This window comes from Rhinolophus sinicus, linkage group LG11, assembly GCF_036562045.2.
Source record: "Rhinolophus sinicus isolate RSC01 linkage group LG11, ASM3656204v1, whole genome shotgun sequence".
Lineage (NCBI taxonomy): Eukaryota > Metazoa > Chordata > Mammalia > Chiroptera > Rhinolophidae > Rhinolophus > Rhinolophus sinicus.
This window is the reverse complement of record NC_133760.1, coordinates 34,881,748-34,902,083: the sequence shown is the minus strand read 5'-3', so window position 1 is coordinate 34,902,083 and position 20,336 is coordinate 34,881,748.

Sequence of the window (20,336 nt, the reverse complement as noted above, 5' to 3'; positions counted from 1 at the left end):
ATCATCTGACACACTATGTGCTCCTTTCTTTATTGACCAGTGAGGTCAGAGAACTTGTCTGCTTTGATTACTGCTGGATCCTCAGAGCCTAGCATATAGTAGACACTCAGTGTGTGTATATTTGTTTAATGAATATATGAACGAATGGGTGAACGCAATGATAAGTGAATTAATGTGTGAATGTATGAATGGTTTCCTCCCCCTGTTTCAGTACTTGATGGGCAGTGCTTCTGTCTTACTCATTTCTGTATCTACTAACATAGCGAAAATAGTAATAGCTATTTGCTGAATGTCACATAGCAAGAGTCACCCAAACAGAATCAGGAAAAGACAAACAAACAAACAAAAGAAACTATACCTATTGTTTTCCAGTTTGAAGTCCAGGAAATCACTTTCTACATGGAAAAAAAAAAAAGGTGAGTTGTTTCAATACTCACCATGTGCTGAAATTGGAGTCTTAACACTGGATGGGCTGGCCAGCAGTTCAGGCAGGGTGTCTCTACAGGCCTGATGTAACCATCACGACTCAGCATATAGTAGACACTCAGTGTATGTATATTTGTTTAATGAATGTATGAACAAATGGATGAATGCAATGATAAGTGAATTAATGTGTGAATGTATGAATGTCTTCATTCAGCATTATGGGTTCAGAAACAATGACAGGGCACTCAAAGCTAAGTGACCACTTGGGACTGACTCACAGTGACCAAGATCACAAGTGATCAATGCAGAATTCAGAGGCTAACATATTAATTTACGATTATATATTTGCAGGTTATACCTTGCAAGTGATCACAATACGTATATACATCTGTAATTCCAAGTAATCCAGCTCAGACTCTTTAATTACTTCATTGTGATCAGGAATTAGCACAAAAAGGAATTATATTGAGAAATATATTCTCTAGGTAGTGGAGCTATCTCTTGAGCTTTCCCTAGTGTCCACAATATGGGTATGTGCTCTACTTAGTATCATGTTCCCTGGAGAGTTCTGAATCGACACCGACAAAGTGTTGTTCTACCATTGTTCTCCTTAGATTCAGAAATTTCCTCTTTTTTTAAAAAACCCTACTCTTCCATCTGATTTAATAGTACCATTGACCAGGCTGCAGGATTTTTTTACATCCTGCCAAACCTTGACTGAATTTCTAAGCACATCTATTCTTGGCTTTGAATTGGGATAAATGTGGTCCCTAAAGAAAACTGTTCCAGATGACTAATCTCACAAATTTTGTACGTTGACCTCTCAAATGACCACAAAGCCTCCTCTTTCAGGACCCTGATCTTTGACTACACATTAGTTACCTTGAGTCTTTCCCCAAATCCGTTTTTCCTTATAATGTCTACCAACTGATCCAATTATATTTCAATTCCTAGATAATTCTAGATAATGTGACCATTTTAATATGCCCATTAACCACCATAATGACTTCAAGATCATGTTCTGGGTCCTTAATGTCAAGGTATATACTCATGCCCTTTAGAAGCCTACTGCTATTCTACAATGGTCACAGTAGATTATATCCTATAAAGGGATAAGGCAAAAATTAACAGACAAAAATAACTTGAATGCTAGACCTGAGACAGACCTCACTTTCTGTGGTAAATTACGTTGCCTAGATAAATCCAGTATTCCTTTTGGACTTTTGACCATACTAGTACGTTGCACTTGGATGACACTTTGAATCAATTTATTGAACTGTTTCCAACTTCTTTAACTTACTTTTTCCCCTGAAGGAAAATGTGATCTATATATGACGAGGGAAAAGCATCGTGGTATAGTAGGAAGAAGAACGTTTGAGTCTCTAAGACCTGGGGGTACACATACATGTATTGTATTATCTTTTACTGATTGTATGATCTTGCTTAAGTAAATTAGACCTTCTAAATCTTAGTTTCCCCACCTTTAGAATGGAACACAAAGGCATCTCCTTCACATGTTTGTTGGAAAGCTCAAGGGAGACGTTGTTTAACACACCTCGCCCTATGCCTGGTCCCTAGTGGACTCCCTAGGTGCTATTTTTTTTGTCCCATCCCCTGTTTAGTGTGGGACTCATATATAGTAGTGGTGTCTCCCCAGGTAGGCACCTATTTTTGCAGAATGGCAAAGCTTTATGTTTATAATGTACCCAGTGCTCTGGAGGTCTGGCCACCAACATGGCATATATCTTTCCTGGGAATCACATCTTATTGCATTCCCACATTGTCCCACAGCCCTTCATTTGTATCTGACCCACAGCACTCACTGAATTCTCCCTCCCTCAGAGTTAGCTGCTTACCCCTCTGTCTTTCGCATGAGACTGCCTCTCTTCCCAACCGCTGGACTGGGAGACTGTGCTTTTCACTTCTGCCTCCTCTACAGCCCTCAGTGTGATACCTGGAATATAGCAGGTGTTAACGAAAGGTAATCAAATGGGACTGAGGGCAGAATTGGCCAGCTCTTTTAACTGGCTTTCAGACTCATTTAGTTTTTCAGTCCTCTCTGGCCATTATCAATTTGTTAGTATTTCTGTCTGATACGTGTCTGATTTACAAACTTCTCCTGAGTGAATTATCTCATTTCATCCTTACCTCAACCTGGGAGGTAGGTGTTATGACTGTCCCCAATCTGCAGATGAGGAAAAAAGCTCCAAGAGGTTATAAGGTTATATATGTTAATGCCAGCCAAGTCATTCATTTGTGGTAGAACTGGGATCAAGCCTGGTCAACCCAACTGCTGTAGGGGAGGAAAAATAATTTTCCTTCTACCCTTCTAGGTTCTTGGCTGAGACCCCTGGGGAAAAAAAATGACTAACAGAAGAAAAACAAACAAAAACTTGAAAACATGTATTCCCCCTGCATACATGGGAGATATGCAGGGGAAACTGAGCAACTCTCTTCAATGGTCCAAACCACCACCTTCAGTACTTTTTTCAGGGAAAGACAAAACAAAGATGTTGGGGGCAAAGAGGGGCCAGTTCCTGAAGGTCACCAGGAAAAATAGGGTAAACAAAGGAAAGGCTGTTTTGCAGGTTTAAGCCTTTGCCTTCTCCATTTTAAGAGAGTCTAGAGATTTAGTCATTCTCCTCTTCCTGGTACAAGAAGACCAAATAAATGGAGATTTCCCTTAAAAATACTAACGTCGCTTCTAAAAGGGTAACTTCTCCTCAGTTTTCAGAGCTTTTCCTGTGTCTTCCATTTCTTAAAAACAACCAGCTCAAGATCATCCTTTTGCCAAAGAGGCATATTTGGGGGTGGCAGATTCTTCTCTCCTTCACCGCCACACCCAGTGGTCTTTATACTGGGATGTTCCCATTGAATAAAGGCTAACATTTATTAAGTACCCACTTTTTGCCCCACATTGCACTCAGTTCCACACATACACTATCTTATCTGATTCATTTGATTGTAAGGATCACACAGGGCAGGGTTTTTGTGTCACTGTTGTCCTCTGTTGTATCCCCACCACCTAACACATTGCCAGACACAGAGTCTTTGCCAATATATGTGTGTAGACTGAATGAAACATGACTCATCATCTCTGAGACAGACACTGTTTTTATCTTCATTTTACAACTATTAGATAAATAACTGGAAACCGAGAGAGGTTAATAGCTTACCTGTAGCCACATGGTAAGTAGCAGCCCTCCTATTTTCAATGAAGTCTTTTTGACCAAGTACTTAACTTCTATTATCCTGCCTAAAGAAACACAGGTAAATATTTATGAGCAAAAATAAATAAATAATTTTTCTTTTAAGAAAAGGTGGCATTATCATTCTCCATCAGTTCTGAATACAGTTACAAATTCTTTAGCAGGCAAAAGAAATAATGGGTGATACAACACTTCTCACCCGTGGCCCCTTACCTTTCTTTGTTTGTATATTGCTACTTTCAAAATCATTAAGCCTGTGATGGTTCATGGGGTAATTCTGAGCATATGACAATTGCCTCTGAGTCAAAAGCTATATCCCAACAGCTTAAACATAACAATGGTAGGTTCTTTTCAAAGGGTACCTTTTCCCTCACAGCTGCCAGCTCTGCTTTCTATACAAACCTAAAAATAATGATCTTTCCATTATGGGAGCACCAGTATTGTTGCTTTCCCTCTTAGCTTTTATTAGTGCTTAAATTATACACCCAGAGTCTCCAGGGGTTTCAACTTGGCGGGGGAAACTTTTCCCAAGGCCAAGTAGTGGCTTTAGCTCTGAGCTTAAGGCTTCTACTGCAGCCTCCTGCAGAGCCTGGGGCAGAACTACAGTCCCCAAATTGGCTCCAAACACATTGTTTGTGGGCCACACAAAAGGTCACTGATAAAGCCTTTGTAGTCAACCCCAGCACACTTTGCAATGGCAGCCACTCTTCTCTCTCTCTCTCTCTCTCTCTCTCTCTCTCTCTCTCTCTCTGTCCTACTCATTAAAACAAGGTACAAAGTGACCTCTTCTCATTTGGCAAGGTTGCAAAGGAAATCTTTATTCAAACACTTGAATGCAGGACTTATCTTTAAAGGTGATAGGTACCCTCGTGCTTTTTTCAAAAGCATGCGAGCAGTGTTTTTTTAATACAGTCTGACTCTTGCTGGGGAAGTGGGCCATTGTGATCAGGTGAGCAAACCAAGACATAAGGCAACAGATTATGGAGGGAGTGGAAGGTAAAGAAGTGCAAAGGCGTGTAGGGTCATGGAACAGTGGCGAGGGGAGAGAGAAAACCATAGCTTGAAGGGTTGAAGAAAGATATTTTGATAATCTAGAAAGTTGTCTCCAAATGATCTTGTTACATACCACCCAGGTCCTGGGATCTGAGAGTTAATATAGAGTAACAGCGATTTTTTTTCTTCACTGCAAACATTACAGGGAAAAATGGTGGATTTCTTTTTCTTGTTTTCTCTTCCCCTCCCCCTTTATTTTCCTTAAATGTTTGCATCTGCCATTACTTGCCTACTGGCAAGTATGGTGTTCTTGTGTTATTACACATTTAGGAAGGAACTGCTGAACGTTTTGTCAGTGTGGGGCTGAGAATCTGCATGTGAACCTTTCATGGTCGACTAAGGTTCACTTAGCCTAACTCCCTGTCTATAGTAATGTAGGGAAGAATTTGGTAATTCAAGACTTCATGGAGATGACAGGATGAGCTGAGAATGGTTGAACCACACTGTGGCATGAGAACCGGACACTATATAATGCACTGTTACCTGCAGCATAATTACATACAACACACTACAAGTAGTATCCTGGGGGTTTCTAATACTAATTTCTAATCCCTCTTTCCCGTGGAATTGTTTAAAACAGAAGTCTGAAGGTTAATCTCCTTAGGTTGTCCATCTTCTGAGGATTCCCTTCTGTGTATTCCAGATAGATCTTAGCCTGTGTTAGTTGGTCGTACATGGTTGACGTCTTCAATCAACCTTTATTTTTAAGCCCTGTTTTAGAGCTCATTCAAAACACCTCTTTGTCAATTACATTGCTAAGGAGACTTTGGTTCCCTCTAACATGCTCTGCAGATGAGATTGCCACCATCCGGTCATCTTCGAGAACATCTGTCCTCTTCTCTCAGTCTTAAGGGTTTCTTTCTGATATTGGCGGACTCTGGATTCTCTGGTCTCTGGGTTCTTCTTACAGAGACAGGTCCAAAACTTTGATATAAAGAGTGATTTTAAGATTGGATTCAAGCTGAAATATGTCTTTAATTGGATACATGTATGGATACATGAGATTTCTTTTGACACATAAAATACCCTTCCAACTGCAACCCCTCAACATATTCTTGTTTAGATGTTTCAAAACCCAGTGTCCTATGGGCTTCTAAAAATATCCAAATAAATGCACATTAAGGAAACAAATATTAATGTAAAGAAAGTCTCAGAAACTGTTAATTAGGCTTTTTTTAGCGTCTTTTCTTTCCTTTAATGAATACATTGTAGTTAAAGAGCACAAGTGTTGTGATTTTTGTTTTGTTTTTTGGGGTTTTGTTTGTTTGTTTGTTTGTTTGTTTTTCTGAGACTAGGGACTATTCTTAGTGTGTGATAGGACATGACCGCGGTAACATGTCTTGATGTTCTACAAAGATTGCCAAAAGTTCCAGACTTTCTACCTCTTAAACAGCTTGGAGAATCATAGATTCATAGATTTATAGATTTATGTTTTATTTTATCGGAATTTTTTTCCTGAGTGTCCTGTTTACTTATTGTAAGACCCTCTAGAAACCCTTTGTTCTCTCCTAACTTTAGTTTTCTCATCTATCCAATGTGAGGGAGAAGCTGGAAGGTACCTTCCCAAGCTCCCTAGCTGTGTGTCTATAATATAAGCTCCTATTATTACTACTATAAACATGACCACTACTACTGTCATCACTGCTGTTACTACCGCGATTGCTGCTGCTACTGTTTCTACTGCTACTCACGCCACTCTAGTTACCTCGGATTTGTATACACGTTTTATTTACAAAGAGTTTTCCTGTATGTTTTCTGGTTTAAAGCTGCAAATCAAATGCAGCATGAGTCCTGGGGGAAGAGCTGAGCTGTGTCATACATAAAAGACCCTGTATTTTTTTCTGAGCAACATTTTTAGTCCTCAATTAGCCACCACCTCAGATACTATCCTTTGGCTGAGGCAGCCCCGACAGTCCTACAGCTGTATTCATCTTGATCAAAATAAAGTTAATTTGATTCTCTTGGATTTCTGCCTGTCCAATGGTGAGAGAAGTGACTCAGAATTATTGGCTCTTGCCACTCCAGCAAAGCATCATGTTATTTAAACATTGCATTGTTGTGTTTCCAACTTCAAATATTTTTCACCTGGAAATTGTTATATCTGACTATTTCCTATGAGGGGCAGATATGATTGATGTTATTTGCCCTCTTGAGTATTAATGAAAATTTCCGCATGAGCCCCCCCATTCATCAGAGACAGATGACGTACTTAGCAACCTAGTGTCTGTGTTGCTATACCCCACAGTAGCCTGTGCCCCAGTGTCATTAAGAACTAAAATGACTCTAATTTATGTTGAGATCCAGATTTATCGTAAGCAAAAATCTCTTGTATATTAGTGTGTTATTTAGGAACGTATAGTCATTTGTCACTCTAGTGGATTTATTTATTTCTATTTTATTTCACACATAGTGCTTCTGAAAATCATTAAAAAGCATCAATAACAATAATAGACATATTTTTGGTTCTGAAACAGGGATGCCTTTAGCTCATATAATCTCAGACATTTTTCTTAGCCTTGTGGATGCCCACTGATGACGTGGAAGCAGGCCACCTGGCACCCTAACTCTGCTCAAAGGAGTACAGTTTTCTAAAGTCCGAAATCCTTTGTCCCCATGCAAGATTTGCATAACATTTCTCTGATTTGGGCCCCCTTCCATCACATAACAATCCCAATTTGGTGCCAAGAAGTTGGACTATTTCTGAGATGAGTAGGAGAGAGACAATGCAGCCTTCATTCATAATTTGGAGATCTCAGTCCTCAGTGACCTTATCTTTTTATTGTGGCATAATTAATTCATGAAGCTTGACATATAGTATAAGCACTGAGGAAGCACTGAGATACTTTCAGACGAACTCTGGCATTCCTGGTACCTTGATGATACCCAAGGAGGATGGTGCTTGAATCCCTATTGTCCTATGAGCTTCCCACTGGCCAGCATCAATTGAACAAACTATTTCAGTTGTATAATTTCTACACATCAAACAGGAAAGGGAAAGACACACTATTCTAAGACCAAAACAAATAAACAAAAAACCACACAATTATCTGTGGTGGTCCTTTCACCAATTAAATGTGGAAGAAATGAAATGGTTATACCAGATCCTGACGTGAAGATGAATGGGACAAAAGAAATACTTGTCTGGACAAGTGAGCTTGTGACCTTGCCTCCCAGAAGTAAGAACTCAGTGTAGTTTATACCACTTTCCCTAAAAGTTGCCTTTATGCCTCCACAAGAATCACCTATGTCACAGAATCATTGTGAGAAATGAGAATTGCTAACCACACTGGATGTCACACACAAAATGCTGCAAAAGGAACTGCTCCTTTGCACAAGTGCCATATTCAGTTCTGGCTGAAAACTGTTATCACTGCAGAGGGAAGCAGCACTCCTTTTTCTTTCTTGAGGAAGGGTGGCGTGGTCCTGAATAGCGTTTGGCCCATCAAGTTTTTAAATTTGTGTGCAGGAGAGTTTATGGCAAGATACCTTCATTGAGGGCCCATGGTGGGTTGGGAGTGGGGGGTAAAGGATGGGAGACAGTAAAATGAAAGCATCCTGCAGCTGTGAGGGAGTGCCGCTTCTGGCAGATGTGGAGGGTTTGACAGAGCTTTTCAGAAGTGACACATCTGAACTTGATGTGAACACCTGGAGTTGTCTCTGTTCTATGTGTCATGGGGAGAAATCTCATACAGTTTCCTCACATGTTAGCTAAACATTATAATCATGTAGGTTGACACAGCTCTGTGGGCTATTCCAGGACTCACTCTACCTGTGAAGCTGGGGGTGGGGGGATAAAGAGTTCCATAGGATTATGGGTAGATGTCCCCAGGACCACCCAGCACGCTAATAGCAGATTTCGCTTTTGAAAAGGAAGCTGAGACTCCAAGTTTAGTGATTTTTTGGTCCAGGGTCCTTCTGCTTGGTTTCCCACAGCAGAACCATGTTCTTCTTAATAAGCTCTGTCTGTATCCTTTCTCTGCCCAGTGAGCACTGCCTTTCTGGCCTCCTTTGGTACTTTCCTTATCTTATTTAATGATAACAAGTGTCATTCTCTTTCACACACTCTTCTCTTTTTAAAAGTTTCAGATAAGAATATTGAGATTCTGGAGTCCCTAATACCTGTAGAGTCAAACCTGGAGTTAACAGTATGTATGAAAGTGCATACGCATATATGCAAATAATAATGCAATAGGGAATTGGCTGAGGATTTTTCAAGTAGAAACTGTGTGTGTGTGTGTGTGTGTGTGTGTGTGTGTGTGTGTGTGTGCGTGCATGCTCATGTGGGTAACTTACCTAATCAGTGTGAAGGCAAAGTGTACCAGAGTGATCACATCTGAAACAGAATTCTCGAGTCTTCCTTCCCATGTTCCCTCAGCTCACTAAATGACACTGTCATCTACCCCTTGCTGTGCCCAGAAATTGTGAGTTGTTCATGAGTCCTCTCTCTCACTCCTTCTCATCCGGTCGCATTTTTGTTTACGTCTCACCACCTCCCTTCCACCACTGTATTGCAAGCCACCATTGTCTTACATGGATTGCTGCAAAAACCTCCTAACTAGTCTCCCATCCATTCTTGCCTCCCTGCAGCAACCAGCTCCTCCAAGACGCCTTCCTTATACCGAATAGCATAGCACCTATTCACGCTCTAGTTCCCTTACCTTGCTTTTATTTGTGTTCTTAGCCTCACCATCAGCCAGATCTATTCATTATTCTTCTTCTCCTCCACTAGAATGAAGGTCCCTTGAAAGACGGTGTTTTATTTGTGTAAGATTATATCTCTAGAGCTTACAATAAACCTGATACATAGTGGGTACTCAATAAATACTTAATAAGTAAATACACAAACAGTTGGATATGAACATTTTTGTGCAGTGGCTACACTGAGAATTTAAGTATTTCATCACTGTCCCTGCATATTTTATGATATATTTGATATTTTAATCTGTGCATTTTAGAAATGATATTATTAATTAGGATAATTCAAAATAAATCTGTCAATAGTAGCCTTTTGCTGGTTGGAATAAGAGCTTTGTCCTTTAGATGTTGGCTAAATAGACTTGGTGAGATAGATTTCTTTTTTTAACCCACTTGAGGTTCTCTTCAGTCATGTTTTTATTTTTTTAAATGCAAGTCCTATAAGTTATATAAATGTCTAACCACTATTCTGTACACCTGAAGCTGATATAAGATAATATTAAATGTCAACTGTAATTTTTAAAACTTAATTAAAAATTTTATATTTGGAAGTAAAAGAAAAAAAGAAAATGCAAGAAGTCCATGTTGAAACCTGAATCATTTTACATTTGAAAGGATCAAAATGCTGATATTACTAGCTTGCAACTAATATTTCTATGTTCTAAATATACTATTTTAGTATCTTCTCCTTTGTGACTGGGTAAGGAAGATAAATCCCAAGGGAGTTAGCAGGAGACCATCTGTAGAAATAGAGAATGTGTCTTCATCTCCCTGGACTCAGTTTCCCACTTGTAAATTGGGGACTTCATGTCCAGAGCTTTCAGGAAATATCCATCTATATTATTTCTATATATGTTTTTTGGGTGAGGAAGTTCTCATCAGTGTTTGTCTCTGAAGGACCCATTTCTACACATAGCTCCTCAAATAGACCAAAAAGAAAAAGAAAAAGAAAAATTAGACAGACAGAAAACAAAATCAAAGCAACAGGAAACCATCCCACCAGGCAGCTGTTGTCTCGGTATTTCCCCGTCCATGTCTCCACCTCTCAGAAAGCACTGAGTGAGGGCAAGGGGCTGGACGTCCATCAAGTGGTTAGGGTTCTCTGCAGAGCGCCCACTGCTCCCAGACTTGGTAGCCAGAGCAAGACTTTTGACTTAGGAGGATTGTCCTGTGTGCTGATAATCTCGTTCTCCTCTGCCAGCTTGATGGTCATGTACAATGGCAAAAATGAAGAAAGCAGAGGCACCCGTAAGGAGCATTTCAAGTGACATTTAAACTGTTGGAATGAATGTGGTGGTGCGTGGAAGTGAAGAGGTGAAAGAACTGTAGGACACCGTACATCGAAAGGATGGTAGAAAAAGCGGAGCTGAAACTGGGATCTATGCTAGTTCTGGAGTTGGAAGGAAAAGACCAAATAGGATAAATATTTCCACTCAGGCCTGAAGACCACTGTAGCATCTATGTGGTTTTCTTCACCTGTTCCATGCCATATCCTCTGGGGTACTCCCCTAGTTTTTTCTCAGTCATTTCCTGAGCCATGGCCCCATTGACAGCAAATGTGATACCCGCTAACTCATACTTAAGCCTGGTGGTGCCTTGGCAAACACTGCTTATGACTGCTAGCACTGTAGCAGCGTCCCAAAGCCATCGATGCCCTTATAGCTGTTTCTCACATGAAATACATCCTCTCAATCAGTGTTTCTTCATGTGTAGTCTGCAACTCACCCGGTACAGAATCACCTGGGATAGTTGTTAAAAATGCAGATTCCTGGGCTCTATCTCAGACCTACTAAGCCAGAATTTCTAGGGGCAGGTCCTTCCCTATTTAAGAAGTTCGCCAGGTGATTTCCATGTCCCTTGTTTATTTCTGCTTTCCAAGCCATGGGCATGGTCCTAGGTCTCGTTGAAGTTCATGAGTTGAGGGTGGGGAAGGAAGAGAGGAAAAGACCACTTACCTGTGTGCCTGAGGAGCACAGGTGATATAATAGATAAGGAATAAATTCACCAGAGGACTCAGACTCAGGTCATTAATTGCAAGGTGATAATCATTACCTGTTTGTGAGATTCTGAGGCTGGGACTGAGATCTTCTTTGCTTCCCCAGCATGCGGCAGAGAGCCTGGCACAGGAGGCAATCAACCAGGCTGTGTCCAGTGGAAACTAAACCAATCTGATTGTCTCATCTCTTTCAAATGTAACCTTGGATGTTATCAATAGTGGAAAAATAAAATAAGAATATTAAATAAGGAAGTTCTTGATAACTATAAAAAAAACACCAAATTACATGGAATTTGATGATGATATTGATATCAGTGACAATACTTTAACATTCAATGAATGATAATAGACAGTTTTAAATTTGCAGTTAATTTGTTTAACCACTATGCATTTATTGAGGGCCTACTATTTGCCAGGAAACATTCTAAACATTTGGGATAAACACTGAACAAAGCGAGGAGGCCTGCTTTGATGAATCTCATATTCTTTGTGGTGGTGGAGAAATAACTAAGCATAAAAATCACAAATAAGATCATTATGTAGTATGTTAGAAGGTGATGAATATCATAGTAAAAAGAAGAAGTTGAGCCGAATGAAAGGGATCAAACTGCAGAAGGGGATAGGTTACCGTATTAAACAGGGAGGAAAGCATCTTAGTTTCCATTTACCCAATGATACAGGCACTGTGATTACTTCTGTCATTCAGAGTAGCGTATTGAGTTTTCTACGTCTGTCAGTTTTCCTATGATCATACTCCTAGTAAGAGGTGTCCGGGACTCAAACCCAGCCGGCATTGCTCCAGCGCCTAGACTTCCGAAAATTCCAATTTACATATTCTTTCCTATTGGCAAATTATATATATATATATATATATATATATATATATATATATATATATATATATACCATTCACATTTAGGGTCAGCTACAGTGGTCTTCCAGGAGCTACAGGGCAGGAATAAGCAATTCCAACTTTCATAATCCCCAGCTTAATTACCCACTGGGCACCAGGAGCCCTCAGTCACCCGCGGAGTCTTCTGTTCAGAAAAGACGCATGATTCTAATAAAGAATCAATAATGGAAGAGCTGTTGCATATTTTCTTGCTTGCTCAAGTGGGGAGGGGCTCGTTGGGGATATCACACTAGAGTATAGGAGAAAGGGAATGCAAAGAGAGTTACATGTTTATTTCTAATTTCAATTAAGTTTTGCTGAGCCATCAAGTTTGGGGAGACTTTTTAAAAACTTGCAGTATAATTACTTTCTAATTGCTGGAGATGAGTAGACATCTGAGTGCAATATTCCTGTACTTTTTTTTTTAATTGTAAAATTATTGGACATTGTTTTACATACTCTGACACTTTTGTTATTACCTGAGAGAAGGCAAATTGTCTTAGGACCATAGATTGTTTGTATGAAAGCAAACCTCAGAGAGTGCCTTCCCCAAATTCCTCATATTCGAGATGATGAAATTTAGAGGCTCTGAGAAGGAAAGTGCCCCCAGACCTGAGGTCCCACAGACGGTGTCAAAAAAGCGGCACCATATTAAGAGAAGCACAGACTGGGAATCATCTAGTGCCTTCCTCTCATTCTCTAGATAAGGAAATTTAATCCCAGTGCAAGCTCATTGTTTTTCTCATTGGAATCTCACTTTCTCCAAAGCATTCTCCATGTAACACACTGATTTTCTTTAATGCAAATATAAATATGTCATTCACTCAAACATTTCCATGACTCTCTGTCTTCAGAATCAACCTGAATTTTGTTACTCGCATGCACAAAAGAGTCTCCATTGTTTGTCCTTTACTTACTTTCGCACGTCCATCTCTTGACGCTCTCCTATCCTTCTATTTCTACTACCATACACTCTGCCCTCCTCCATGATCACTCCTCCCTGGGCCTTGGTCTTCCCTTTCTACAGGTTTCGGTTTAGGTAGCACATCATCCAGGATGCTCTTTCTGGCCCCTCCCTCACTTTTTTTGTGTAGGTGCCCCTTGTCAGTGCATGCCTCTATCCTTCAGTTATTATGTCACTGATGTTTTGTTTATGTCCGTCTTTGCCATCCCTACAAGCCCAATTAGAGGAGAGACTGTGATTTTATCAATCTTTGTATCTTCATCCTTTGGTGGTACCATGTCTTGCACATAGGTAGCCCACAATCCACACTTACTGAAAGAATAAATGATTGCATTAGTCGCAGAATGCCTTGTGGATTGATAAAGGTTACAAACCTCTAGTAAGATGTCCAAAAGTGTTTTTAAAGAGGAAATAAAACAAAAATCGAAAACAGTATTTTGGCCTCTTACTGAAAAGTCTCAAGTAAAATATATCCTTGCAAAATTTCATAATATAGGTATGCAATTATAAATGATTGATAAATACATTTTGCAAAGGTACCTTGTTGCTGTTATCTCTCTGACCCTCAGTTTCTCACTATGTAAATCTTAGTTCAGTGGCTCCCCACTGTTGCAAATAGTTGTACAAACTTTATGAAAATATTGTGTATTGTAGTCTGAATTCTTTATTAATGTCTTTAGGACAGTAATTGAACTTATACTAAGTTCAATTGCAATATGCTCCAGGGAGGGATGAACACATGAGTAAAGTTAAGGGAGCTCATATTCCAGGAAAAGAGATAAGCACACAGAATTAGTGTATATCCAAAATACTATACTTAATGGCCGTGTGCATGTGCAAAGGACCGGGGGAGTTCAGAAGAGGTAAAATATTATTTCTATGTGGGGAAACTGGGAAGACTTTATGAAAAGGAACCATTTGATTGGAACCTCACAGAATATTGGCAGGAAAGGATTTCATACATCATGAAAATAGTAGAAGTTCTCAAAGATACCCTGGATTTTTCCAGGATCAAGATAAACCATGAACTCTACATGGAGCTAGTGTTATTATTTTACTCTGGAAATATTTGGGCTTGATGATCTCAGGAGTAATAAGGATAAATATTATTTCACCTGAGTTAGTCTTCCAACAGATTATTTTAGAATCCAGGAGGTCACCAAATGCTAGGAAGGTAAATTTGCTTTGGATGGCAAGATCCAAAGGGTAATTAGAGTTAGTAAAAACATTGAATATAAACTCTTCATTCAGTCAATAAATATTTACTGAGGACCTACTATGGGGCAGGCTTATACTATTTGCTGAATTTAGCAAGATGAAAATGTATCGCTTCTTAAGAACTTCAAAATCTAGTGACGAGCCAGCCATGGCAACAAAAATAATAATGTCATAACATAATATTTTTTCTAAAAGTATGCATGGCTATCAACATCATAGGAGGTTCCCCAGAGTAGGTGTTAGTTGAGATGCTCCTTGAGAGATGAGCGGGTGTTTGCCAGGTGTTCTGGAGCAGAAATAGTACAATACACATGAATAGGCACAGAAATAGGGATGACACTGTACATTATTAGATTAAGTATATTTTTAAAAATTCAAATTTTCTTCTTTATTTGCTTATTGGTAATAGCATATTTTTTTCTTTGTGGTTGCATTCATGTTTGTAACAGTTATCTGTTATGTTATAAATGTATTCATTCATGCTCTTTCCCCTGGCCTTTGTGCTATTGTTATACATTTTACTTCTATATATGTATAAACCACATAATGTTCTTTATTTAAATTTTGCTTTAAAAAAATCAAATGTTTTTTAAAGGGACTTTTAGAAATAGGAAAGACATCTTTTATATTTACCCATGCAGTCACCATTTCAGTGGCTCTTTCATTCCTTTGTGTGGATTTCAGTTTCCATCTGGTATCATGTTTCTTCTGTTTGAAGGAATTTCTTTAACATTTCATGTAAATTTGCAGATCCATTGGTGATGGATTATTTCAGATTTTGTCTATCTGACAAAGGCTTCATTCTCCCTCCATTTTTGAAGCGTATATATACACTGGGTATAGCATTCTTGGTTGACACCTACTTCTCCTTCACAACTAATTTAATGAATTATGCCAGTATTTTCTAGCTTGTACCGTTGCTGATGTTACTCATATATTTGTTTCTCTCTATTTACAATGTTGTTGTTGTTTTTTTCTCTCTGGGTGCTTTAAGAAATTTCTTTGCCTTTAAGCAATTCGATTATGATGTGCCTTGGTATAATGTTCTTTGCGATTCTTATACTTGTGGTTTGTTGGGCTTCTTAAATCTGCCATTTAAAAGTATTTTTTAAATTTGGAAAAATTGTAGCTATTTTTCTTTCAATGTAACCTTCCCCTCTTTTCAGGTACTAGGCACTCTTGGCTGTCTACCCATAGCCATTTCTTTATTTCCTTTCCTTCTAATTAGCAGAAACAGACTTTTGCTTGAGAGTGACTCATCTTAAGCCATCTGCTCAGAAGAGCAGAAAACAACTCTAGACCAGCGCGTGGGTCCTGTTTGGTACGGACCAGTCATGGAGATCTCAGTGATGGGCTTAGACAGAAGAGGGAAGGGGTCAGACCAAACCAGATTCAAATCCCAGCTCTTACACTTAAAAGTTTTGTGATATTTGATCAAGTTACTTGAACTCATTAAGCATCAGGTAATTGACTTGTATAACAGGTTAATAATGTTATAATTCATGTATTTACTCAAAATGTTGACTCTTTACTCAGTTTCACACACACTGCTAGATGCTAAAGAGAGAGTGGTGAAGATAGATCCAGTTCTTGCCTTCAGTGAATTCATCACCTCTCTGCAAGTACAATATAGACAATAATGACAATAGAGTGGGGTAGAGAGATAATAAATAGATAAATGAAGAAATAAATAAATAGTTGAGTGGAATTGTCTATTAGAATTTATGTCTATTCTAAAGGTTTAAGGATCAAACCAGATAATGTATGGACGTTTCCAAATGCACCGCTTGACACACCATAGTTGCTCAATAAATGACCAAAACATTTCCTTGACAGGCAGTAAATGGTTGAAAACATCAGTGTTGAAAGAAAGGGCATTAATAAAAGTCCATATATTAATGGGGTATGTGAAAGGGATGGTAATCAAGAAATTTGAAGCATTGGATGTACACTAAGAAACAATTTAGCTGATTTGTCATTAGAGCTTGGCATTTGGTCATGGAGATCTTTCAGTGACAAATAAGAAGCTCTTTGGCATAAAGAAGTTTTGCCCACCACACACACACACACACACACACACACACACACACACAGACCTATATTACATACATATATATACATGTAGAACTTTTGCCACTTTCCCTCAGCTTGATAACTTTTACAAAGTAGCTTTGATCAATCTCTAACCAGAAGTGTCATTGGTGAATAATGCCGTGAGAGTCGTTTTAAACATATCCTGCACAAGTATATCCGGAGCAAAGATAAAGTGTCGACAGGATGATTGAGTTCAGCTTGCAAAATTGATTATTTTACTTCCCCACTCTCTAGCCTTTAATTGAAATGGATAGATTTGATGGAGCACCCTTGGCCTTGGCTATAGTGTCTGGCAGAGCCTGAAAACTAACACCCTGACTTCTGAGGGCACCGAGCCAAAGGTTTCCATAGGTCAGTTCTCAATCTCCACTCTGTCCCGTTGACGCGGATGGGATCAATGGGAAATTGGCCAGGTCGCCACTCTGACGCCTTCCATCCTCAGTACAGGGAAATAGAGTTTACGTTACCCCCATAGCAGGGAATAAAATTAGATTTTAGTGCACACTAAATCTTTAGTTAGTGCATACTAAATGTTCAGCCACCCATCAAAATCACCCCCTCTAGGGGAAAAAAATATCCTCGCTGAAAAAAAGAAAAATCTGGGAATTTTTTTTTCCAAGATAATTAACTAGTTCTACTCTGGCTAAATTGGAAACAGTGGGTGAGTGATCATGACCTCATTCGATGTCACATTTTCCACAATGACAGTCTTTTAAAACACCAGGTGAATGATGCAGAGAGGCCTAAAGAGCCGTGTGGTATTGACTGAAGATGCAGAGGCTGAGAAGGCCATTGCTTCCATGGTAAGATGTGGGGCATGCTAGAGAACCAAAGAGCTAATTGGACAGGTCCCACATGCTTGAAAAACCAACTTGATGATCTACTATGAAGAAGTTTAGCACAGTGCACCTTTCCCATGAGGTCCATTGGTATACTTTTTTAGGAGGGTCAGTTGGGCTTGGCTTGATCTTTGAAACAAGCATAAGTTACTGGCAGCATTAGCCCAATTGCCACACTTGTGTAAAAGACAAGGGAACTGCCCTCCTGTTTCTACTGAAGTCTTATTAGAAACTTACAGAGGAAAACTGTCTTAGAATGTGTGTATGTGTACACACCTGTGAATGGTTACATTCTGATGCTATCAGTACACAGAATCTCCTTTATTATTACTACCTTCTTAGCATCATTGGAAAAATAACTAAAAAATGTGAAGTAGCTTATTGTTTGGGTATTGATTACTTCTCTCCCCTCGGTAGTTATTCTATTTTCAATTCTTGGAGGGCCTTCAAGACTGTTAGCAGTTGAATGCTGCCAGTTGCTTTCATCAACACTCTAATTGCTATCATTTTTTTTTTTTTCTTACGATGATGCCAACATCTTCATCCCTTCTTATGGTTTTGTTTGATTGTTGCCTTTTTCCTGTGTTTTGATGTAGCAAGAGCAATTACTAGTTTGACCCTCTTGAAATTTTCTCCATCCACCAATTTAAAGAAAACTCTTTTCCCCAGCATCACAGCAAATTCCTGTATTGCAACAACTGTAGACATTGCTATGGAAACACTACTGTTCTCTTGATCTTTTAATTCTTTTACCATGACTTGGGAAAATCATCCATTAGCTCATATGTTTTCTTCTAAAATCTCAACATTCCTGAGGGAGCAAAATATGGTATTTTCTGAAGTCCTATGTGCAAATTTTACATGAGTTTTATTTATAGTAGCAGGAACATGGGAATGTGGGTATAACCTGAATCTCCAAATGTATTATAGTGTAGAGCAATGAGTAAGTTGCAGTGCATTCAATAGGTGGAATATTATGTAGCAATTAAAATGATGTATATGAAGACTTTCTGTTGATGTGGGGAAATGTTTATGACATAAAGCTAAGATAAACCAATACACAGAACTGCAGATTTACCAACACACATTACACACTGGACACTCACTTGCATATCTATAGAAACAGAAATGTAAAAAGAACCACATAAAAGTTAGCACTTCACCAGAAATTTAATAGTGGTTGTTTTTAAGCTGAGAAAATTTGGGTACTTTTTTCATACATTGTAATACTTTTTAAATGGCTATTCATTGCATTTTAAAATGAAATGAAACCAGAGTCATTTACAAACAAAACAAAACAAGAACAACAAAGAACTTATCTGAAGGAAAAGAATACCAGGTGGTCCCTTAGTCATCAAATTCACTGACCTTTCTTCCTAAACCTCAGGAGTTCATTACTGTCCATCCTAGTATCCACTGAGAGAGGATCCAGGTTCCCTAGAGGGTGAAATGACTTGCTAGAGTGAAGCAGTGACTTCTCTAGTAATGAAGTCAGTTCTGGATTCTACCCACGGTCACTGACATCTGCTGTGAATAGTTTGGGGTCTTGTGCTTCTGTAGTTCAAGCAGCTGTTTTATGTTTTGTGACCCGTGGCTCAACAGCAATTGTAAATATCTGCTTCCCTCTCTATGAGGGACTTTTATTGGAAGCATTAAGAACCCTACTGGTATAGCTTACTTCATGACATTTCCCAAAGTCACAAGGAATATGACATGACATTTTACAGGGTTGTGATTTTGCAAACATTTCTATAAAACATCTGAAAGTTTCTCATTAAACTAGACTAATTTGACCAGGACAACTGGTGGATTGTAAGGTTTCTTCTTGCATCAAAACTCAGTGCTCCAATTTCTGATTCATTCATTCATTTACCCTTTGCATTTCCTTTGCTACACCATGGAAGCAACTCTGCTTTAGAAGCTAATTCCTTCAAACTTCTCATTACGTTTGAGGAAAGATACGTACTTATACCAAGGCATACTTTTATTAAAGGAAATACATAGAGGGGGTTGGAATTCTTTGAGTCTAGAAAGTCCTTTAAAATTTTAAGAATTTGCTTAAACTAGATTTACTAATAATGAGATTGTGTGAACTATAGCTGGATCATTGATTAAATCACATAAGTTTATAGCTAGGTGTTTATCAAAGTATGCCCTGTAAATGATAATAGGTATTACACAAATAAAAGTATGTAGCTAACTGCACTGGGGGAACTATTGGGTTAAGTGAAGATACATACATTTATTCACTACAGGATTTCTCAGCATTCTTCATTCATCAAAAGAATATGTTGATCTTCTAGGAGAGGCTTATTGGGCTGCGGTAACAGTCGATATCGTCTTCCCTATAAGTTTTGCCTTCTTCTTCCTTCTGAAAACCACCTCTGTCTCCTGATCCATAGCAGTGAACACATGACCATACCTGGCTAATCAGAGTCCACGAAATTTCTTCAACAGCAGTTAGTCCAAGTGATGGGCATATGAGCCATGCTGGCCAATCAGAGCCTTCCCTGGGGTTTAGCATTATGAGAGAAAGAAAGGTTCCCTTTCTCTCACTCACTCCTTTCCAACCACTTTCCTTGCTATATTTGTCTCCATAGCATTTACCATCATCTAGCATATGATGTATTTTCTAGTTTATGTTATTTATTGTCTGTCTCCTCTCAGTAACATATAAGCTCCATGAGGGCAGGAATTTATGTCTGTTCTGCTCACTGATGTATCCAGTGGGTGATACATATGTGTTGTTGAATCTTGACTCAAAAATAGGTAGATGTTGGACATCATGCTCAGAAAGGGGAAGAGAAACTCCATCCATGTTAACCTAGCCCTTCGGCCATTTAGAAACCGACTCTGTGATTGGTATTCTAGAGCTGAATTATTTCCTTTTTCCCCTGAATCACTTGGCAGCTCAGAAAGCCCTCCAAAAGGACCTGACTTTACCACCAAA